General features: G+C 45.8%; 1 protein-coding gene across 6 annotated transcripts in view; it reads right to left on the bottom strand.

Moving 5' to 3' along the window:
• The window catches only part of LOC147723120 (rho GTPase-activating protein 28-like), a 1,353,671-nt gene that overhangs the window by 403,858 nt on the left and 925,401 nt on the right, over nt 1-24,412 (bottom strand). The window contains exon 1 of one of the 6 annotated variants that reach the window (XM_086965473.1): nt 17,226-17,640. The exons of the other annotated variants lie outside the window; for them this stretch is intronic. The gene's annotated coding sequence lies outside the window, so the exon portion shown is untranslated. Of the gene's footprint in view, nt 1-17,225; nt 17,641-24,412 lie in introns of those variants that run through there. 6 annotated transcript variants of the gene reach the window in all.

Consider the following 24,412-nt stretch of genomic DNA (forward strand, 5'->3'; position numbering starts at 1 on the left):
GAGATCGTATACATAGTTCTTTAAGGACCCACTACATCATCATTGCTCTTTTACATATATCTCTTGCCTCCTACTGAAGATCATACTTGACGACCAGTTGCTATGTGACTTTCAGCGCCAGCAACTCTTAAGTCAATCACATCACCAAAATGGAAAATCAAAACATGATCTTAGACATTTGCCAATCTGCCATCAAATGATGAATGTTAAAGGAAATTCTGAAGCATTGTATGTGTCGCTATAGTTATTCTGCCCCATGTAGTGCACATAAAGTAACAGAGTAACCCAGTTGTGGGCATAAGAAAACGGGTGTGGCGGAGTGGGGCGGGGTTGAAAAATATTTACAAAAAAACACTCACCTCCGCTGTCTCTCCTCCTCGTGTCTCTCCTTCTCTTCCTGACTCTGAGTCTGGAAGAAGCAGGAAGAACACAGGTTTCCCTAAGCCACTGACAACGCTGCAATGCAGCATTGTGATTGGTCTGAGCGCTGTGGTTATAGCCCGGTGGAGAACATGCAAAGTGCGCATGACTGCTTGGCTAACCAGACTGTCACGCGCACTTAGGAGGGTGCTGCCTCCCACTCCTCCCCTGCCCCCTCACGCAAAGCTGCGTAAGTAGGCGAAAATAAAATTATAATAATGCAAGTTATTATAATTTTATCCCTTTTTTTCACTGCAAAAAAGCAGTTCGGCGATGCTCTTCCGCCTTAGCGGAGGAGCAGCCACTGTCCACCAGATCATAACTGCATGTGCCTCCTCCTACCTTCGTGTATGCAGACCCATATACTCTGTGCGCCCATGTTTTCGCGCTGCATTATCTGTCTGTGCGTGATTGATGCTGTTGTACGTTGCAGGTTCAAAGGCCTGGCCTCTAAACCTGAAACAATTAGCAGGATTATAATGATGCCAGTGTCAGCGTTCCTGTGAGAGCGCCAGCACACAAAGGATGCTTAAACAATGAAACTATCTCTACTCCATATGACATAACGTATAATAGATCTCCTGCAGCACGGAGATAATCATGTTGTGGCCTGTGGGGAAATGTGCTCACCCAAGATAGCGGCCTGATCTTGTTTACTGTAGATATAGCACTTTACATGTGTACGTTGCCAGTGCAAGAGTGTAAGATGCCAGTGAGATCGCATGTACGAGATAACTGGCACAGCAAGATGGCATGCATGCCCGAAAACGGTCGTACACCGCCCCACCCGAATCCACGAGCTATTGAAGTGCGGTTTTCAAGTATAACAAAATATACGTAAAACACAAATACTGAATTTTTTTATTTAAATACGTTATAATATTTTAGAGTGATGACACCGGTCTATTTTTTAAACCAAAATTGGAGAAATGTAAAACAAAGTTTATCATTCGTCTTAGTTTCAGCCTCATGGTTAGGGTATATGGATTAATGTCAGGGTAAAGGGAGTAGGGTCTGGGAAGAGGGCATAAGGTCTGGGTCTAAGGTGAGTTTTACGTTTTGCTTCAAGCTTATGTCAGTGAGGGGTAGGGACAGTGTCCCCGTGAAACTCAGCCTCAGCCTCAGGACCACACTTAAAACATAGCCTTGTTGTCAGCACTAGGCCTTAACTATGGCTGTAGGGTAAGCACCAGTATTAGATTTAGCTCTGGCCATTGAACATGAAGGGAAGTGTGGCTAATGCAGGCGACCTCCATCTTGGAACCATTCAGGCAGAAGATCCTGTGGTCCATCTGAAAAATGTGCATCCTTTGCGGGAGGTGACAGCTAGCTCGGGGTGCAGTGAGGTATAACTTGAATTCCCATTAGCATCGTGCAAGGAATAGACATCTGGGCAGATTTCACACAGTAGAAGTCCCTCTGTGCCTCTTTTCAAAGCCCTGCTGATTAAGTTGGTACTTCACCCCATTCCCCTTCGTGTTCATTAACAGGTGGTTCTTTCTGCTCACGTTGGCTGCCTTAATGTGTTTGAACGGGAGGACACAGTTTTAATACTGGTGCTGTTGTTTCATGTCCTTCGAGCTTCATTCCATTCTTTTATAGCTCATTTCACAAAACAGAACCAACCATTTCAAAGTCATTCTTAGCTAGCCAAGTGCACCCTGATTGACATGACAAGATATCCCACTCGGACTTGTTGCACTTTAGCAATGAGATACATTATACTGTCAGAGGTGTTAAAACAAGGATTGGTCGAGCAAATAGGTAGGACTGGCCGTTGAGGCCTAATGACTCTGCCAATGCCTTTTGACAATAATCTACAGTGTTTAGGTTTTTACCAACAGTATTCAGCATCGCAAAAAATTAAAAAGAAGAAAGGACGTGATGACACGTCTTCCGCTGATGGCGATCGCCTCGTTTCACTGGAGTGCGCAAGCCTGATGACGTATGCACTCATGCTTTAGACCGCATGCACGCACCAGCAAAAGGAAGCATTTGCCATTTGCTTAAATTTTTTATTTACTGATCCAAGATGCAGCCAGTTTTTTGCACGAAAGCGGACATTTTGTAAAAAAGCACCGCATTGTGGGGTAACAGAGGGGGAAATGGGGAGACTGGTTGAGGAGAGGAGGAGAAAAGCATTGCACGAGGGAGAAAGCAATGTGGGAGAGAAGCACACATGGAGAGAAGAAACAAGAACGTATGGTTGTGGGAAGACTAGAACACGGAGCATGGGGGAGAAGCACACAAGAGAGTGAGAAGTACACAAACGTGACAGCAACAAGGGAAACCGGTGAGCAGCACACAAAGGCAAGGAAAACATAAAGCGCTGGGGAGAGGGAGAAATACATTAAAGAGAAACACCGTGGTGAGTAGATATTTGTGGGAAGCACACAGGAAAGAGAAAGAGAAAGCTGGAAAACACACGCACTCTCATGGAGTGCTTTCCCAAAATTGAAAAAAGATCACTAAAAGTCAGCACTGGAATTATAGAAGGCAGCCAATCAAATAAATGGTAAAGAAGCTATGCTCCATAGGAGAGACAAACACAAGATGGATAAGCAGGGATAAGGCGAGCCAACGAATAAGAAGGAAGCAAATCAGAGTGCCACTAAATAAAACAATGGTAAGCAGCGGGCGGGCTGTTAGTGCCTGTAAATTCTTACTATGCACAAAATAGGTCCTTTGCAACTGATAGCTTGTTCTGCCTGGTAACCTCAACAAACAAATCAGGGTATTGAACTGACTACTCCTCTAGTCATGCCTTCCCTGGCGGTTGGAGTGCCAATCGACTGTACCCACCTCTCAGGGCCACTGTCCTAAACCCACAACCATACCCAAAGGAAACAGATTAGCTGCTTCCTTGATTGAAATGCTCTTGGGCAGTGACTGGATGGCACTGATAGTACGGGAGAATAGGATGCTCAAGGGCGGCATAGACTATGAGAGACACTGACATGGATGCCCGGACACTGGGTTACATAAGCACAGCAAAACCAGCACACAAGAAAGAACCCCCCAGAATGCTTACAACACTATGAGACCATAGTGGTGGCATACGTGTGCTGTTCAATAACAAAATAACTTAACATAACTACTCTGTGTGCTTGTTGTGGGACAGTGGATTTTCGTGCACTCCCCCAAGGTGCAGCAATACATGCCCTTTAACACAGCATTATCAAGTATTTCATCTGGAGGTTACCAAACACCGCTCAATCTGCTATCCATGGGGCGGTGCCTAATAAAGGCCCTCACTACATAAGGGGCTAGATAGCATCACTGAAGGTAACATTTTCGCTGGCATTGCTATCCCGCTCAATATGTACAGGACGGAGATGCGGGGAGGCAGGGTCACCAAAGTTGTGCCGTGTTCCACTACAGATGAGATATTTTTACTTGTGTTTACCCCCGGCACAGATATTACTGTCTAGGCTGTATATGTGTAAGGAGAACTGATGTACCAACTGCAAAGCTAAAGATTAGAGGCAGAAAAATATTTGAAGTGCTGAGGACAATTTCCAAGTTTCTGCGAGAAAAAAAAGGTAAAATCTGCATAAATGAGAGTGAAAAATCATATTAATGTTTCTTAGAACAGTGCAAAAATACGGCACTGAATGTATGATGCACCTTCAACATTTCTGAATGTTAAGAAAAGAAAAGAAAAGGAAGACAAAGGGGGATGTGGAGGACACTCGAGAATTAGAAACTGAGATCAATGGTGGCTCAGAAGGGACAGATGAGAGGGTGTTGTGAGGGGAGAGATAAAGAGAAGAGATTTAGGGAGGGTCGGGAGGGTCGGGCAGACAGAAATGATTTCGATAGGATGGTAGTGCAAAGACAATAATAGAGATTGATAAGGCTGAGGAAATGTGATGGCGAAGTAGTTTTAAGCGGGAGTGGAAGGACACGAGTGTCGGTGGGTGAGGAGGGTCGGGTCGGAGTTTATGATGGGTAAGGATTCGATGAGTGAAGAGGAATGGAACTTGGGATGAAGAGTACCTCCCTATGTAAAGGGCTACTAGAGTGAAATGAATTGAGGAGGGGTTCTAGTGGGAGAACGATTGGCAGCTGGGGAAGGGAATGTCTGAGGGGTGTTGCAGATGAAAGTGTTTACAGGGGGCGTGGAATGGAGGGGGGTGGTGGAGGAGGAGAAAGTGTGGGCTAATGGTGGTAAGCTCTTTTCACTTAACTGACAGGCTGACTGGCACTTAGTTGGTGCGGAATACTGCGTAGAGAGCGTCAAATGTATAACCCCGTAGGTAACAAACGTTGGTTCCTATATTCCATCACACTACATCGATATCTGTTGTGAGTGCAGAAATGGGCTGAGGCGAGCCAACATTGGTGAAAATGGTTGTAAGAGCAACGTACTCTAGTCTAGACCTTTCAATCTCAAGGATGTTATTCCCTGCGGCTGCGCTTGGTCAATACCCACATTCGTTTTGTCAATGCACAAAGCTATCTTTACTCAATGCAGGGTTTCTGCCATTTCGTGCCTGCAGACCTGATTCTGAGCGCCAATTCATCTGTAAATGCCAGAAACTCACGGAGGCTTGTAACTTCCGATATCAGTTAATTAAGATTGATTGACTTATTGATTAGGCGCTCACAAGGACTGGTACTATTTCAGAATTTATTGCCAAGGAGGGCCAAGAATGCTCTGTGTCCTTCCAGTGTCCTCTGCCTGCACATTAGCAATGTGAATGAGGCCCTGGCAAAGCGCTCCCTTGACAATCAATACTTATTATTCCAGAAATGTATGTCTCCTTAATTGCTTTAATAGTACCCGCATTGTACATTGTTGTCTTCGGGAGCATCTGTCCTTCGACCTCTAAGTACTTCCTTCCGTTCCAACATATGAAGGCAGTCAATGGGAAGCAGCAAGAACCACCACTTAATGAACACGGCCGGGGAGGGGTGAAGGGCCAATTTAATCAACAGGGCTTGGAAAAGAACCACAGAAGGAGGCCGTGCGGGTTACAGCAGTTTCACCCGAGGCGCGTGACAACTTGCAGCTGTTTGGGATGCGAACGAGCGGCAGGATCTCGTGTAAAACGAGACGCATACACATTAATGTATGTGTGTAATAATACTAATCTCCACATTTACTGAACGTTTCTAAACACACATGCCAAGCTGTATTGTGCAGTTTGGGGATTTGGCGCTGCAGGCTGTGACTCAGCCAAAGCGGGCGATATCAAATTGTGTTCCTAGTTAAATGTGAGGAAGTAAAGAGGAAAAAAACAGTATAATAATATGTCAGCTGTGAGGGAAAGGGGAAGGAATTTAAATGTACTTTGAGTAACATACATTTTTTTTGTGTGTTGAAAACATAGTTGGGCAGAAGCAGAAAGTATAGAAATAATTGGATAGTAATGTGAGTTTAAAATCCAGTTATAGATGACGATAAATATATCACTATAGTCTAGGAGCAAGGGCAGGGACCAAAAGAAGCTTTTGATATTCATAAACATCGATTATAAAACTGAGATCCAGGAGCAAAGTCATGTGATAAAGTGTAATCAGCACAGACAGAAGGCGCTGGCAAAGCTCAAAGAAAGTGCAGCTCATAATGTAGCAATGACTGGAACTTTAATTTGTAATTAGAATTACCTGGGTTGATAGGTGTTGCAAGCTGGAAGTTTTATGGATGGGAGGCCTTATCATGTAATACTAACACAATACACAGAGATGGACCTCGGATTCACCCTTAGCAGCCTTAGCTCGGTCCTGGTAATGTGGCACAGAGCAGTCAGGTGCAGGGCCTAACTGAGAACCAAAACCGGCCCTGGCAAAGTGCTCGGCCGGCCCCATGGGGGTGCGACCTAGCTCTTTGCCAAGGTCGGTTTTCGGACGATTTTGTTACAGGGCCGATTTTGCAGCTATGCTGCAAAAACGGCCCTGTAACAAAAACAGCCCCCAGGGCCCAAAACCGGCCCCCACCCTAGCGACGCACCGGGGGATTGCCCGTAGCCTGCAATGGCCAGTTCGGGCCTGGTCAGGTGTACTCAGAGGAACATGTGTTAAGCATTTCACAGTACCAAACGTGATACATTGCATATAACTGGAGTTATAGATTTTCAAAGGATGAAACAATAAATGTAATTAAAGCTGTCAAATGTTCACCATGGAAGTCAATAGGGGAAATCACACTTAGCAAAACAGTAGTTGCACAGCGAATTCGAATCAACCGTTTTGTGGTTAAGGTTCTGCAGGCCCCTAGACCAAGACTTGACAGTCATTACTTTGTTACCCTGCACAGGGCTCAGAAACTACTTAGCTGTTCTTGATGCTGAAGAGATCAGTCGAAGCTGTCAAAAGTGCAGCACTTGCCAAACCACACTTGGACATTGAGTTACACTATACCCTCGGAGAGTAGAGGCCTTTGGGGACCCAGGACCTGAGTGCAACAGCTGGGTTTCTTCTACCTTGTTCTACAGCTCCGGTGCAGAGGTAGCTGGCAGCTGTCAATCACAGAGGCAGGTCGTGCCAAAAAGTACTTTACAACACACTTGACGACCTCAACTTAAGGGACAAAGCAGCTGGGTTGTTGCCGATGTTGGTTGCTATTACTGTGAGTTGCTCTCGGCTGGAGATGTCACTCAAGGAGTAGATCACCCGACTGGCGATTCCCAAGCCTTGGTTGTGGCAATTGTAGCCCTCAGGTACTTAGGCAGCTGGACTAGTGGCTCGAAGCTTGGTGTGTGCTTAGCTGCCATTCTAGGCTTGCAGGATACCACTTATCTTTAGGCTCACTCTCAACAGGCCCAATGGGTCACAATTCTTGTGACACAGCATGTCAATTATTCTGCTGGTTGCAGTTGACTGGTTCCACCAATCAGGGGAGTCTGCTTTGAATTTCTGGTGTCCACTGGAGTCCCCCTTACTGGAAGCAATGAGCTTTCACCACAGACACACATCGACACACAGTTCCAGTGTATCGTCTCTTGAGATTGCTTAAGTGTCCTCACTTTGCATTGCGGCAGAATCCAAAGTCCTGTTTTAAGTGACATTCTTCTCTGTGCCTCTTCTCAGATTCTAAGTTAGAACTGATGTTCTTGTGCCAGGGGAGCCCCTTAAATCCTAGTTTACGGGGTGTTAAGGGCATAAGGGACAGTGTCCAATGGGCTACTGGTCTCTACGGCTAACCCGCTCCTGTGGTGACATCCTATGGATGTACGTCACTGTGCTACCCAGAATACTCTATTTTAAGGTCTTTCAAAATGGCACAGCCCTTCCTTGACTGTACAGACGTCCTAGCCCACCCTAAGGGTGTGGCTAGGCTTTGGGGAGTGTACCATTCCTGAATAACTAATTGTCCAGCTTGCTTGAGCTGCAGGGCGAGAAGGGCTTTGTCCTTTAGTGGGGACAAGGTACTTACACATCAAGGGCAGTGAAAGCCTTTAAGGCTCACCGCCTTGATGGCTGTAATATTAGCCATCCTGGGAGGGTAGAAATGTGACCTCCTTCCTGCCCACGCTTTTGTTTCCATCCTGGGGAAGTGATAGCACATCCCACCAGGAGGTCAGACTCTTGTCTTGGCAGCAAACATCTTGGGGAAGTTTTTATATCCTAGGGGGGTTCGCACGCAGGGAGGCAGCCCTGCGCATGCCAGCTCACTCTCGACATGAGAATCGGTAGCTAGCCCATGTTATTCTATGGACCGCCAGACACTTACAGTAAAAGGTTGCTTTAAAGTTTTACTGTAAGGATAAATATGTATGCACATATATATCCACAACTTTATTACAATCCACTGTACCTCCTGGCCTTAGGAGTACAACCTTAGTAGTGACTTGCTTACATCAAGGCAGTGGTGTGGCTCGGCAGCATGTAGTGTGTGTAGAGTCATTCTCGATCAAACATGCTGCTCATGCAGGGCTGCAATGGCAGCCCTGCAGACGCACTTTTACTTGGGTCAGGATGGCACAAAAAAGTGCTGCAGCCCCGGAGACCCCTCTTATCCCCCTTGCCCTGGGTAACACTTATACCATCTACTAAAGATTTATACGGAGTGATAAGTGCTTGCCAATTGGGTATACAAATTCAACAGTTACAGTTTAAGGGAAAAAGCACTGACACTGGGGCGGGTTAGCAGCTCCGAGTGCACTTCCAGATCTATAAAGACAGCATTCCGAGCAAAAAGTGAGGGTGACCATAACAAAAAGGCCACTTTCTAATAGTGGAATTGAGTGAATTGCAGTAGGATGTAAGGGACAAAGCCAACCGGTTCAAGGAAAGAGAAAGTGAAATGTCAATCCATGACAAGAGATAGGTAGTAAAAAGATTTAAAAAATAAGAAACTTCAAATGTAAATACATTTAATAATCTAACCAAGGAGTTTCTTCAAACTAGAGTTATAAGCGAGTCAAAAATCTTTGAGAAGTTGACGGGAAAATAATATTCACCAAGATATTTAGTACAGGCAATCGAATATTGTGACTTAATAAGCTAATGTTATTGTATAAACATAAAAAATATGTTGAAATGCCCTTTCAGTTAACCAGTGATTTTTCTGGTCCAACTAAATATTTAATGATGCCAGAATGGAATTACTTTGTAGGTATTTTGACACACATTATATGCAGATGACAGTAGTAAATCTTCATGGAATAGCTTTTCCTCTGTTTACCGAGCAAGTGGCAGGTTGCCATTTTAGGAAGGAAGTAACTCAAATGATAACTGTTATTCAACTTGCATCAACTAATTTTCCTTGATTAAATGTTTGTGTGGGTTGATGCCAGAACAAAAACATTCGAGGCGGCAAATTTGGGTATTGTTGATCGGATTATACATTTCCTTATGAATGCTTTCAATTGGAAAATGGCCCTCTCTGAAAGGTCACTCCAAACTTTTTGCCTTTCTCGTCCTCTCTATCTGACCTCGGTATTGTTGGCTTTAGGGCTGTGAGGACTTTACTACTGCTAGCCAGTGCTAGAGTGCACGTGCTGTCCCCTCTAAACACGATAAAATTGGCTCATACCCAATTGGTATATTTAATTTACTTAGAAGTCCCTAGTGAAGTGCACTACATGTGCCCACTGCCTGTAACTCAAATGCTACTAGTGAGCCTGCAGCACTGATTGTGTCACCCACTTAAGTAGCATCTTAACCATGTCTCAGGCCTGCTACTGCAGAGCCTGTGTGTGCAGTTTTAAACTGCCATGTTGATCTGGCAAGTTAAACCCCTTGCCAAGCCTAAACCTTCCTATTTTATACAAATAAGTCAGCCTTAAAGTAGGCCCTATATGACCCAACTGGAAGGGTGCATTGTATTTAAAGGGCAGAACATGTCATTTAAGTTTTACATGTCTTGTTAGTGAAAAATACTGTTCTGTTTTTCACTGCTGCAAGGCTGATCCCTCCCAAGGGTTAACATTGGGACTACCTTATTACATCTTTTAAGTGTAATTCCCAATTGTCAAGAGATAGACTTTTCAAGTTTGGTGTCACTGGACTCACAATTTAAAATCACAACTTATGGTGAAGGGAGATTCTAAATTACAGTTTAGCAAATACCGGTATACACCCGTTACAACGCATCTTTTACTCCGCACTACCATTACAACGCGACTTTTACTCCGCATACCATTACAACGCATTGCGCTGGGGGGCGCTCTAGGATAGGGAATAAGTATAATTTACTATCCAACACCTTCCCTAGAGTCCACGGGGACTGGAGTTAGAATAGTAAATTATACTTACCACTATCCAGCACCTCAAAGCGCTATGCGTTGTAATGGTATGCGTTGTAAAAGTCGCGTTGTAACGGTATGCGGAGTAAAAGTATGCGGAGTAACGTCATACATCCGCAAATACCACTTATAGAAAGCTGGCATTCACTTACTTGAGCCATTTGGTGCCTGCAGCCTGTCTCTGTTCAGTCTGGGTTTGTTGTCAGCAGGGCTTTGTGTATTCCCTCTAAACAGCCACACACAATATGGGCTGAGGTGTGTCTTGATGGGCCTTCTTGGGAGATGGGAGGGAGGAGCTGAGCACAGCCTCACACATATACTTGAATAGAATGTGTCCTGCCCACACAAAAAGAGCTGCATACTGCCCTTTAGTGAATCTAGAACCAGGGGAGGAAGGGAGGACCTCTGTGCACTTCATAGCTTTCTTTGTAGTCCCCCTCACTTCAAAGGCACAACTGGGTATAAGTACTGGACCTCTGATCCCATAACTTCAGTACACTTCTGAACCTGTGACTACTCTGTCAGGAAGAAGAGCTTTTGTGCTGCTGAAAGGACTGCCACCCTGCTGGATTTCTGCCTTGCTGAGCTTCCCTGCTGCCTGCTGTTCTTCTGCCTGGGTGAGAAGGACTGAACTTGCATCAATCACTTGAACCCAGAGTGACTTACAAGGGCTTGCTGGCTTGCCTCTTGTTCTGAGTCTCAGGGATATCTAATACTTCAATTACCTGCATCTGGACCCTTCAGGCTGCGAGTCTGCCTTCACAAGTGGTGTCACCCCAGTCCAGGACCCTTAGAGGTTAGGCCTAAGGGTTTTTTACAACCAGAACCCGTGCATCCTCATTAGAACCGGCGCGTCTTTGCCTTTCAGTGGGTCGAAACCAGTGCATCTTTGCCTCCACGTGGATTGGAACCAGTACATCCTCACTGAAGAGTGGAATGGAGTAGGCTCATCGCACTTGGAACCAGCACATCACCACTGGAATAGACGCAAAACCTACTGCCGGAGCCGTAGCTGCACATCATCTCCAGAACCGGCACCTCACACTCAGAACCGATGCATCGCCGCCATTTCATGGAGAATCTCAATGCATCTCGCCCAGAGCGCAGCTCGAGACCAACTTATTGCTTCGACTGCACCTCACATCATCTTCGCCGCAAGCCCGGATAAAGACACTTTTCTTCAGCGGGCCCAAGTAGGTCCCTGCATCCAGTCTGCGCTCTATCGCGGACGGCCTGAATTTTTGATTTTGTCCCTGTCCATCGCGACCAGATAACCCACTAAGCGCTTATTGCTTCTAAGTGCTATTGTAAGTTTATTCTTTAAAAATTCATATCTCGACTCGAGTTGGATCTGTGTTGCTTTGGTCTTATTCTAGTTATAAAATGAAGCTCTAGTTTTATAACCTGGTGTGAAGTCTGTTTGTGGTGTATTCACTGTGTTACAACTTGAAGTGTTGCACAAATATTTTACACATTGCCTCTTTATTTAAGCCTGACTGCTCCGTGCCAAGCTACCAGGCAGTGAGCACAGAATAATTTAGAGGGTGTTGCGACATACAATGACTAGGATGTTGGCTCCTGCTTGGACAGAGTGCATACCTCTGCCAATCAGAATTTCAGTTTCTAACACTATCTAAACAGGGAGTTTTCCACACGATTCCAAGATTCCCATATCCAGTTCTTAATATGCTGTTCATGGGTCATTCAAATATTCAAATATTCTAAACATTTGCCTTTTGATTTCACTAGTACTGAGTAATGTGGTGACTACTTCACTAAGATGCTATCTGATGAGGTCTAATAGATTGTTTTTGCTTTTACTATCCAGTCCCTGAAATTGTGAATGAAGATGCCATGGCTGGTTCACTACAGATATTACCAAACTAATCATGCCTTTGAAATCTCTTTCTGATCACAGGACTTTGGATTTACAAATTGGGGTGCTGCATGTGCACTAATGTATTTGGACTGCTCCCTGTCTAAAATCAGACTCCACCAGAGCTCGCATAATACATTTAGTTCAACACATGTTGTGCATTACCTCACCTTAAGCTTCTGAGAATTTTTGTTGCATTCACTGTGAAAAATCGCTTAGTGTTGAAGTTAAAATCCTGTATTTTAAAATGTTTTAAGTAGGTACACACAGGACCACCATCTTGGCAAAACTTCGCTGATGTCACTTCGAAAATGTTGGTATAGTGAGTCCATAGGTAAAAGAAAGCCTTGTGCACATTCTCCATTTAGAGACTTGGAGGAAGATGGGGATCTCATTCCCAGCCCAACTAGAAGAGGGGGCCAATCCTACCTCATTCAGCACACTAAAAGAGAAACACAATCTCACAGACATCGAGCTATACAGCTTCCTAAAAATAAAAACAGCTCTAACAAAGGAAAACCTAGCCAGACATAATCCATCAATTATACCATATATCTCCAGGATCAATAGAGTAGGTCACCAAGTATCGCACCTTTATAAACTGTTACGCCCTACATCTACCAAAATCAATGACAAGCTCGCAGATTACTGGAAAAAACAGAACAAGACCACACTGAACGAACATGAACTGGAACTCCTCTGGGCCTCCTCCTCAGGATCCAAGATAACACCAGCTCTGGCCCAGACAAAATTCTGGCTATTACACAAAACATACTGGGCCCCTGCACGGCTAGCATCACTAGGCCTTAGAGAAAATAACTTATGCTGGAACTGTGAGAGTGAAAAAGGAGACCTAGCGCACCTCATCTTCCTCTGCCCTAAAGTTAAAAGCTTCTGGGAAGAAGTATTTATGTTTATAAAAAAACTGCTGCTACATTAAAACCAGATTTCTCCTCCCTCACCACGGCGTTTACAGCCACTAACCTGAACTCACAACAGGACAGGGATCTTCTAGACCTCTTATTGACTTCGGCAGTGAAAATGGTGGTCTCCAAATGGAAGGAGATAGAGAGGGCGTCATTCAAGGGGTGACTCATCTGGATAACGCATCTAAGAGGAGCAGATAAAACTGCACTACGCAATTCACCCTGGAAGCCGGCAACCAGGGGTATGTGGTCAACATTGGATGGGTTCCTGGGCCACTACGTGCCCCTGTGAACACCAGCAAAACAGGGCGGTCGCCCACAAGAACCGCTTCCGCAGACCAAGATAGAAGCACAAGCATGTTACCTCCGCGCGCACCCCCCTTTTCCCTCCCTCTCCTCACTCCTTCTTTTCCATCTTCTCACTTACTTACATTCACTCCTTTAGTAGGACAGAAGTAAGGGGGGCATCCGAACATATAAACTTTTACTTGAACCGCAGTCATGTACGACCAGTTTGTGATGTTATCCCACGAAGAGAAATGTATGTGTAAAATTCTTAATAAAATACTTTGAAATCACAAAACTTGCATTATACAGCTGCAATTTAGCCCTTGCAAGCAATCACTCAAAAGGTACATGGAGGTCCCGATCAGCTTGAATTGCGAAACTGGTGATTTAAAAATATGTTTAAAACACATATTTTTGCCATTTTGTCACCCCTCAGTGATTTCTTGTCACCCGCGCCTTGAAAAACTGGTAAAAATATGTGTTTAAAAGACATATTTTGCCATTTTGTCCCTAGTCCTATTTGGTCTCGTATACAGAGAAGACACATCCTTCTATCCATGAATTTACTCCACCCATGTGTCTCCCATGTGCTGCTGGTACATACAGTGGCTGCCTTTGTCAAAATCACTCTTCGTCTTATTTCCAATGAAGAACAGTCATGGTAATCCTGATCTCCGACTCTAGTATTCTGAAATCAAACCTGCATGTCATGACATTTACTGGGATACGGATATCCTGAAACTTAAGTAAGTGTGTCAAGAGTTCTGAAAGGCAGACACTAGTCAAAGGGACTAGTTACAGGCCCATCCAAACTTTAGCAACCAAAACCTGAGAGTCCAAAAGAAAAATCACCACAATATGTCAAGCAACTAATTAAAAAGAAAGCCACACTGTAGACAACATTAAAAGTCACGTGTGGACAAAAAAATTCTTGTATGAGCACTAGAAAGGCACACAAAAACCAAAAAAACGATGCGAAATTTAGAGCACTATACAGCACCTTGTAGGAGGAGGCTATAGATTATTTGGATGCAGTGGGTGAATGGAATCACAGGTGGGCAATGTTCATAACACAAACAGGCATGTTTCAAGTTTTCGTGCAATTTTCTGCTCAGTACAACCCCGTGGTGAAGAATACACAGATTCCACTGTTAACATTCACAAACTGTCTAGAAAGGGTATTTTCAAAAACGACCCTTCACTACTCCAGAGGGGAGCTGAAACATGTGCTTAATTTGTGAAGACGGTTGCAGGTGGTGGATACTCACACTCATTTATGGGGACCGACATTCATTTTTTATTACCAGATTTTGACCCAGAGCTAGAGAGAGAAAAGAGGAAAAGAAAATATTGGGAAAAGAAAGAGTGGCAAGGAGAGAAAGAAGAGATTAATGAGAACCTGGAAGAGGCATGAGGTGGAACCAAAACTCGACAGCCTTAAAATTCTGCAAGCCAACATTCTGCAGTGCAGGTTGCGGGTACTCTTAAGAAAAAAACTTTGGGCCCTGCAGCTTTTTTACAAATTCACACACCTCTCAACTCGCTGCACACACCACAGTACAGCAATCTATTTAGGATTTAACTTTAAATGGAATTTTGTATTTATTTTTCTAATTTGCTTTTTTTAAACTTCACGTTTCTCGTGTCAAACTGCGAATGTCACACTCTCTGACTCAAATGCCCTTTCTTTACATGTGCTAATGCCAAGAGTCCAACTAGAGAGGCTTCTTCCAAACAGTAGAACACGCACGACACTGATGTGTGAAACCAGAGACCAAGTACTGAGGAGGTATAACCTGTTTAGCGAAGGCCAGCAGGGATCCATCACAAACCAGACACCCTTTGACAGGAAGAAAACCAAAGAAAGGATCTTTTGATGCCTAAAAGTGATTGTTTTCCTTTCTTTCCTCACAAGACACAAGGCTTGAAATCCATTCACATAATATGCTTTGATTGAAGGAAGTTGGCAGAACTCTGTGGACACTGTCAAGCAGCAGATCCATTGTCACACACCCGTCATGAGCGACATTTAGTTTGCTTCACAGACTACTATACTACATGGTAGTGTCGGCATGTAAAGAAACAACGTGAAACACCTGTAGCATACTTTTTTTAGTTTACTAATTTTACAGGTGTTGACCTTGTGTTGCCTCCACAAATGAATAATGCATAACAAACTGTTACAGGTTGTGTTGCAAAGCACTAAATACAGCACAATTGACCTGCACTGTGAACTCAGGGCGAGGTTCTGTCATTGGACCTTAGCTGCAGGCTCTGTAGGCCACATGTAAATAAGCTTCTCACATTAACCATAAACAAAGGACTTACAGCATCCCTGTTGTTTTTTTTAATGCAGGAAAACAAATGCTCTCTGGGGCCTGTGTTCTTGCAGGTCAAACTGCAGTAGGAAGAAGAATGTTGTCATGCACTACATTTCACAATGTGGGTATACTGCGTCAGTCAGACAAGGCTTATTGTTCAAGGTATGGTTTCATGGAAACTGCTTACTTCATTTTCAGAAACACCACAGAAACCTCTGTAGATTTTCAGTTTGAGGCCTAAATAGCCCCGAAGGAAGAGCACTGTACCGGATTTTTACGCTTCATTTTGAACGACTCTGTTATGAGGGACTCCCTCTTTGTGCACTCCATGCATACCACAATAGCATGCCACTGTGTGCCGTTCTTTATAATCTGTTGTCACTGGTATTTTTTTTTTTATTATTCCTGCATTCCTCTATCAAGTCTGACTCTCTGGAGCCCTGGTTCGCGCTTTAGAAGAATCATGTAAATAAATAATTAAACTAGAAACTATTTGCTGGAGAAAATCCACGAATACTGTTTTTTTGGGCCAAGTGTAGTGTGTATCACACTCGATCACAGTATCCTTTTATTTAAAGGTTTTGTCTGTGTTTGATTCTGCAAGTTGTGCAGGTGCCAATGTAAGCTTTGCTTGGCAAAACAACATCTGAAAAGAGTTAAAGAGTTGTCTGGTCCATTTTCAGTATATAGCACATTTTAGGAATTGGGAGATTAGGCGATTTGCCTAGAATCACACACTGTTAAGTCAAACATTAAGGGCAGGATTTGAATCTAGGTATTTGGGCTGTAATGTAAGTAACTCTAACCAATGGCCCACATCCTCCTACCACTGTGACACAAACTTCCACTGTACTATACATTTATTATCATCAAAGTTTTTGAAAGTTCATTTCTATAGAACAGAGCTAAAAGGGAGAGAGTGTGAAGGGTCACGCGATTTGTCTAGAACCACACTATGTTAAATCAAACACCAAGAACAGGATTTAAACCTATGTCTCTGGGCTCTAATGTTAGTAACTTTAATCAACAGGCCACAACCACACACTCCCATCTCTGACTCAAAATTCTACTTGTACAGTAGAATTAATATCTTCAAAGTTTTTGAAAGTTCCGTTCTGCACAATAGAGCTAAATGGGAGAAGTTGTGAAGGGGCAGATTCACCAAGCCATAACCGGCCTGTAAGCACATGTTCGCCATTTGCAAAATGACATTTTAAATTAAGTCCAAGGTATCAGTACACTAGAAACATTTTAGATGCCCATCCTTGGGGCTCCTCAGATAACCTAAAAAAGGAGTATGTAGGCTAAAATTATAACTTTGATGGTGCACACATGTAATGTCTGACAATGACAAGGAAACAGTGTACACAATGGTCAGGCTCAACAAAAGTAAGGCAAGTGTGTCATTCTAAACGCAAACGTATAGGATACAATTCTAGGATAATAAACTCACCATTAATCAGTGCTTTATTTCCCATACAATAATACTTCTGCTCTGCCGCTTTCGTTAACATTTCAGCACTGAATCGCGTGTTGCCTCCGCGCCAATATGCTTATATAGCTACTTATATTTAAATTTATGTGCAAATGTGCAACACCGGTAGTGTAAATGAGTGAGTCAAAAGACAGTAGCAATTTCTCGACGTAGACCAAAAAAAATAATCGTAATAAAGTTGAATGTTTTGTAAAACATAAATACCTCTGGTGTTGTGAAAAGCAGGCTCAACATTCCGTGCAGCTGCGTAGGCTCACGCACTTATTACGGCGCGAGGCATTCAAGTGTGGGTAACTGCAAACCTTGCAGTGACCTTTTGACGCCCGGAGCCTGGAGGAGGCTTAGCTTTGCTGGCTATGGGGACAGCTGGCTCTGGGAGGAGGTGGGGGACTGCCGACTGCTCTCCGTCACGGGAACGCCCCCTGGGGCACTGCAGCACCCCACAAATCACGGCATGTGAAGCCCTCCTCGGGTCCCCTGTCACTCCCCGAGCTCCGGCGGTGTCTGCTCGTCATGGCGCCGCCCGGCGTCACCTCCTAGAGCGCGAGGCATGTACCGCACTCACACGGGACTCCCACTCTGACTGGCTCATCAGGAAGTTTGCAAACAAAACACCTCCTTGTTCACGTGTGACTCCCGTGATGTAAGCCACGGGTGGCAGATTGACTCCGTCGCCCTATTGTATTAGATGTACTTTGCGAGTGTTAAATTGCGACTCTTGTGTGAAATATCAGCAAAGATTATGAGCAACGTGTAATAGGCGAACCGAGTTGGAGAACAGGCTTTAAGTAAGTATCTTGACAAGTGAAGTGTGAAGGAATTCGTAATAGTGATGTTAAGTACAGCTATAGAATGAATGGCGCACTTCAAAATAACGCGCGAGTTAAGCTAATCAGTACTGCACTGTCTTTTACATGTATGAATTACAATTAATAAAAAAATAGCCACCAATCAATCATTATTTAATGTATAGTTGTCTTTTTCGCAGAAAATGATTGACGAAGATTGCCTCACATAAGAGCATTCAAGTACATCACAATGTTCTACACGGTTTATGCAGGATTAGCAAAAAGCCCGCCAAATCTCCAATTCTCCTAACTTTAGTGCAGTGCCCGTGTTGATGAAAATGTTACTGAAGAGTCGGCTAAACACAGACATTTCGAACTCCACACAGTTACGAAAGCACTGAACCGACATCTAACATCTAACCAAGCACAGGGCTATCAATGATTGATTCCAGCCGAGATCAGTAGTTGACCAGGTACAGAAATGTGTCTTTTAGCTAACCCTCTTTGCTTTTGTCTGCCAATTTTGCACCCTTTATATCAAACTTCGTTCTTCTTCAATGGTTTACAAATTTTGTTTTTAATGGCAACAGTGTTCTACGCTGCTTTTAAAAAAAAAATCGGCTGTGTTTCAAGTCATAGTTTCTAAAACTTTGGGTGACTTTGTGACATCATAGCCAATGATATTATTTACTTTTCAAACGTACGGGATCACAGAGCGTGACATCACGTGAACCCTGACCTCACTCATGTAATAATAACATCACTAAATCTATGATGCGACTGGAAATAGAATCCACCGCTGTGGCACTCTTAAGATAACCTCGTCAGCCAGCCACACTTCTCTGAATGGTGTTCAACAATCATATGTCTTTGGGCTGTGTGACACTCATTGGGGTGACATGGTTGGCACATTTAGAGAGTTAAGGTGTTCAAGATGTGACTAATACTTGAGTGTAAAATATGGAAAGTATAAAAATCATGAACAACATCACTTGTAATGAGCTGAAGACAAGAAACATCCCATTCAGCCACATGTCCCTCTCCATCATCTGGGGCAAGTAGGAGGCAGATTTTTAATAACTGCTCTAAAGACATGTCTATGTAAACATCGACAATTTTCCTGCCATTGTGTCTTTAACATCATTTGCATGATATGGAACCGGAAGGACTTCCTTTCCAAATTAAATATTCTGTTTATAGTTGTCATTGAATGGGCTTTTGTGTGGGAGGAGGGGCAATATTAAGAACGATTCCCTCATTTGGTACACATATAAACATGCTCTAATGATCAAACACTCTTGTATTCCAATGGATCTATTTATCCTAGATCGTGCGATTCCAAAAATACCAGAGATCCATGCATCGGCATGTGGTGGAGTCATGTGTTTTTGGTCCTGCAGCTAGGGGTCAGCCCCCTCCACTACAAAATGGATCCTTTGTCTAGAGGTTCTTAATTAAGTTTGAAGCTCTGACATACCCCTGGAAGATTTCAGAATGTGAGGTACATCAATAGAAATGTAAAACTCTGTATAATTATATTTCTTTGCTTGGTTGGAGGCGTTGATATTGCTACATTTATTTACCCGCATGCCTGGATAATTTACCTTTGCAATCAGAGATCCTGTATTATCACATGATTCAAGAGGTCTGTGATGGATTTATGGTTGAGTGGGCCTGTCCTTGTGACTTGACATTCACCACTCCCATGTTTAACAAGAAATACCTGGTACAACTTAGCAGATAGTGCAGAGGATTCAGATTCTCTAGCGACATCTTACAGAGACTATGGAATTCAAGTTAAAAGGATAACAAGTGTATAATGCATTAATGGATAATGAGAGTGTGAGGTGAGCAGTGAACTCACCCTCACCGCTTACCCACTTGTATTATATTTAAAAAAATCATTTACTAACTATGCAAAAGGAAAGCAGAGGAACACTCCTTGTAGGCTTCTTTTCTGTAATTTCATCATACCTGTGTTAATATTATGGAAATGGACACCTACACAACATGTGATACAATCTTATGGATTTCATTTATTTTCTCTTGTTTGCTTCTCTTTATGTAATTTGACTTTACTATGTTATTTTTATAGATATCTACCACCTACACCAAATGAGATACAATCTTGTAGATTGCATTTAGATCCATACATTCTTCATCATAATTATATCCAGTCTGAGAAAATCCAAACTTTTTTTCTCAACTACTATCAATCAATTTACTCTGATAAATAAGAGTTATAAAGTTCCAATTTGATTGACAGATCTCATTGTAAAGTTCAAACCATTGGTCAAATTTCATCAGTCAGTTTTCTTCAAGACTAGAAGAAGTGTACCACCTATTCAGTTCTGCATTTTGCATAGTTTTATGTGCCCATGGAGCAGAGATGTGTCTCCTTGTTAAGGGTTCCCTAGGCTGTCACGAATTTTCATTTAGATACTATAGCGTGTAATTTTGGAGGCCTTTCAGAGATATCAAGATTGAGTTGGCCTTGGCATGTGGCTAAGGACACTAATTCTTTTCCAGTAATTTTTGTGCTTGAAAACATTGAATGAATTCAGCCATGGGAAGGTGTTGGACAGGCCACATGAAGGGCCGCTCTCCCCCAGCCCAACCAGGCCCGAGAGCCGCCACGACAGTACCACGCATCATCATTGTACATCTGCTGCCCTCTCAGGGCCCCTGCCTGCGAGGCAAGCTAACCTCGTGGGCCCGATCCCCTGCCGGCCCACGCGGCCAACCTGAACCGCCATCTTGGACACTTCACCACGAGGTCGCCTGGCCCCCGATCGACCCCGACCCTGGGCCTGGCCCGGCCTCAGACATCTCGGCACCACCATCCACCCAGGAGGTGAGCGGGCTACTTGGCAAGTCAATGGGAGAAAGAGGTGTCGATGGCTCCCCCCGCCAAGTGCCGCTCGCCCATCGCCTCCCCGGGCGCTGGCTCCACCCCCCTGCTGGGTGTCTGGAATCCCGCATCCCGGACCCCCGACCTCCAAGTGCGAGGGTCCGGACATCAAAGCACGCCAGCCCTATAACTGGGGCAGCTCCAGAGCAGGAAGGCAGTTGTATCTTGGAGTCGAGAGACGTAAAGAGGAACTCATCCTGAACGGACTACTGGCGCTGCCGTAGCTCTGTCCTGTGCACCATCATCCTGCCTGTTGGCGCTGCCACAGCCGTCGTAACCTTCATCCTTCATCGTCGTCCGGATCTGCTGGCGTGGCCGCGGACCGTTGTAACCGTCATCTTCATCGGGACCTGCAGGCTCCGCCGCGGACCGTCATCTTTCATCCGACCATCTCGGGACCTGCTTGGCTCCTCCACGGCCCGATCATCAAGAACGCCGAGCTCAAGGATTGAGAGCTATTTTTGGACTCACCGGTAACTAAAGACTGTCCCGCTACCCTTTTCCTCAACCAAAGACTAAGCTAGAGGGGACCCCTGAGTCCAGACCTCCTTGTACCATATCATCGTAACCTAAGAATTGCATATAAAGTCTCGTTAACCTTCAGTCTTGTGTGGTGTCCGTCTGTGGGGGGGAAGTTATTCATCTGTACAGTCGTTGGAGACGGCTCTCCCTGGAGACCTCTCCCCGTACCTCGGCCGACCCTCCCGGTCCGTCTAACATTGGTGGCCAGCGGCGCGATTCGAATCACCGCATAACGTACAGAAAATAGCTCACCCCACAACGAACCATAATGACAACTAAAGAAAGCGGATCAACCGAGAAGTTCCAAATGGAAAAACTAGAGGAGTACAGCCACCGTGAACTAAAGCAGTTCTGCATCGAACTAGGTATCGCTACCACCGGACTAAGCACCAAGGACGATTTTAAACATGCCCTACAATCTTGGGCAGAGACCGGGGATACCGAAGCCCCTGAGCAAACCACCACAGCCCCTGAAGGGCAAAGAACCGGTCTCCCGCAAGACGAGATCCAAGAAAGAGAAAAAATCCGACTACACGAGCTAGAAATGGCCCGACTCAAGATGGAAATAGAACTCAAGTTGGCCGAACAAAAAATCAACTTAGAGCACCTACGTCTCCGAGAAGAAAGAGAAGAGAAACAGAGACAAAGGGAGCTCGAGGAAAAGAAACTGGCGTACGAGCACGAACGGAACATAGCCGAGATCAACCTGCGCAAACAGAATAAAGAGTTAGGGGTGCCCGAGAGACCACACACCCCGGGGACCGCGGAGAAAAAAGTACACATCCCCAAGGATGTGGTCCGAGAATATTTCCGAGAGGACGACATCCAACAATGGTTTAAGGCCTATGAAATCGCTATGACTGCGCACCGGATCGATAGAACCGACTGGGGTGCCGGCCTATGGGGCAGATTCCTCAATGAAGGCCGCGATACCCTGTTACAGCTCCCAGACCACCAGATGACCTCCTACGACCATATGAAAGCGGCCCTCCTCACCCGCTATGGTCTCACGCCCGAGATGTACCGCCAGAGGTTCCGAGACTGCACACGCATCCCGGGTACAACTTGGGTGGACTATGTAACGTACTTTAGCAGAGCTTTCGAAGGCTGGATCAAAGGAAACAACGTCACGACATACGAGCAGCTGTTCAATCTGATGGTATGGGAGCATCTGTCCAACAATTGCTTCATCGAACTACGCCAACACCTCCTCGACAGCAAGTTGACCGATCCCCGGCAGCTCGCAGCCGAAGCTGACCGGTGGGAGATAACCAGAGTGGGCCGGAATGGGTCCTACGAGCAAAACAGGAACAACAATGGACACCACCGACCGAGAGGAGGGGGAGGGGGCCAAGGACGAGGGAGAGACAACACTCCGGCCGCCCCCGCTGCCAGCACCACCCCCCCGGCCAACCGGGGCAGCACCCCGGCGCGACCGGGGTACAGAGCCAATGTCACATGTCACCGATGCCAGCGAGTCGGCCACTATGCAAATGACCCAAGCTGCCCGCAGTATCAGAGTCCAAAACCCCGCCAAATGGCCGCCGCGGCACTAGGGGAAGAACAGATCCCCGAGGAACAAGAAACAGACCAGCAAGAGTATCAAGAGTGGGAGCCAGCCGCCATGACTCTCGCGTGCTTAGGGGGAAGAGACATGGTCCCGCGGGTCCCCCTACCCGCTAACACCCAGAAGTACAGCCAATGGGTAAGCATCAATGGACGACGGGCCGAAGCCCTTCGAGACACCGGGGCCAGTGTGACAGCCGTCCGCTGTCACCTGGTGACCCCAGAACAATATCTACCGAACATCCTCTGCCCTGTGCGATCAGCCGACAACTCGGAAAGTCTGTGTCGGATGGCCTGCGTCCCCTTTGAGTGGGGGGGGGTCTCCGGCATGCTGAAGGTGACGGTCCGAGACGACTCCCCCGTGGACTGCCTACTCGGAAATGACCTGGAGAGCTCCCCGTGGGCAGCCGTGGAGCGAAAAGAACACTTGGGGATGTTAGGCGTCCCGGACTGGGCGTGCGTCACCACCCGGTCCATGGCCGCCCGGGCCAACCCTCACCCAGAAGAACCAGAATGGCCGGCGCCGCCGCCTCCGGTCGCCCCAGCCGAGACCACCGACCATGACACCCCCCTCGAACCTGCTCAACCTTCCGACATCGCTAACCTTGACCAGTGGGCCCAAGAGGGGGGACCCACGCAAGAACAATTTCGCCGGGAGCAGAAGACCTGTCCCTCCCTAGAGGGACTCCGCCAACAAGCGCTCGCCCAAGGCGCAGGGGATACTTCCGGAACTCATTGGGTCTACTGGGACAATGATCTACTGTACAGCGAGCAAAGAATCGCCGAGCTGGGGGCCAACAGAGTACTAGCGGTACCCCTCCGTTTCAGAGACTTCCTGTTAAACTTGGCCCACGATGTCCCCCTGGCAGGGCACCTCGGACAAGATAAAACTTACAGCCGCCTAGTGACCCACTTCTTCTGGCCCAAAATGAGAAACGATGTGCACCAGCATTGCCGATCTTGCCCCACGTGCCAAGCCAGTGGGAAGAGCGGCCGCAAACTAAAGGCCCCCTTGCAACCCTTTCCAGTAGTCACGACCCCATTTGAGAGGGTCGGAATAGACATTGTGGGACCCCTAGACCCGCGTACAAAACAAGGCCATCGCTTTATTCTGGTGCTGGTGGACCACGCCACCCGCTACCCTGAGGCTATACCTCTCCGGACCGTGACAGCCCCAGTGGTCGGCCGGGCCCTGATGGGGATCTTCTCCCGTGTGGGGTTCCCCCGAGAAGTCGTCAGCGACAGAGGCACGAACTTTATTTCTAAATACATGAAATCACTCTGGCAACAGTGTGGGGTCACCTACCGATTCACGACCCCCTATCACCCCCAAGGGAACGGACTGGTTGAGCGGTTCAACCGCACACTAAAAGGGATGATCGGGGGATTGGAAGAGCCCCTCCGTCGCCAGTGGGATGTACTGCTGCCGTGCCTCCTCTTCGCCTACCGGGAGGTCCCACAAAAATCACTAGGCTTCAGCCCATTTGAACTGCTATACGGGCACCCAGTGCGGGGGCCGCTCAGCCTGATCAAAGAAGGCTGGGAGATGCCTCCGGCCAAGAACCCTCCAGACGTCTTCCGGTACCTCCTCACCCTCCGCAACC

The sequence above is a fragment of the Lissotriton vulgaris genome, chromosome 4_1, assembly GCF_964263255.1.
Source record: "Lissotriton vulgaris chromosome 4_1, aLisVul1.2, whole genome shotgun sequence".
Lineage (NCBI taxonomy): Eukaryota > Metazoa > Chordata > Amphibia > Caudata > Salamandridae > Lissotriton > Lissotriton vulgaris.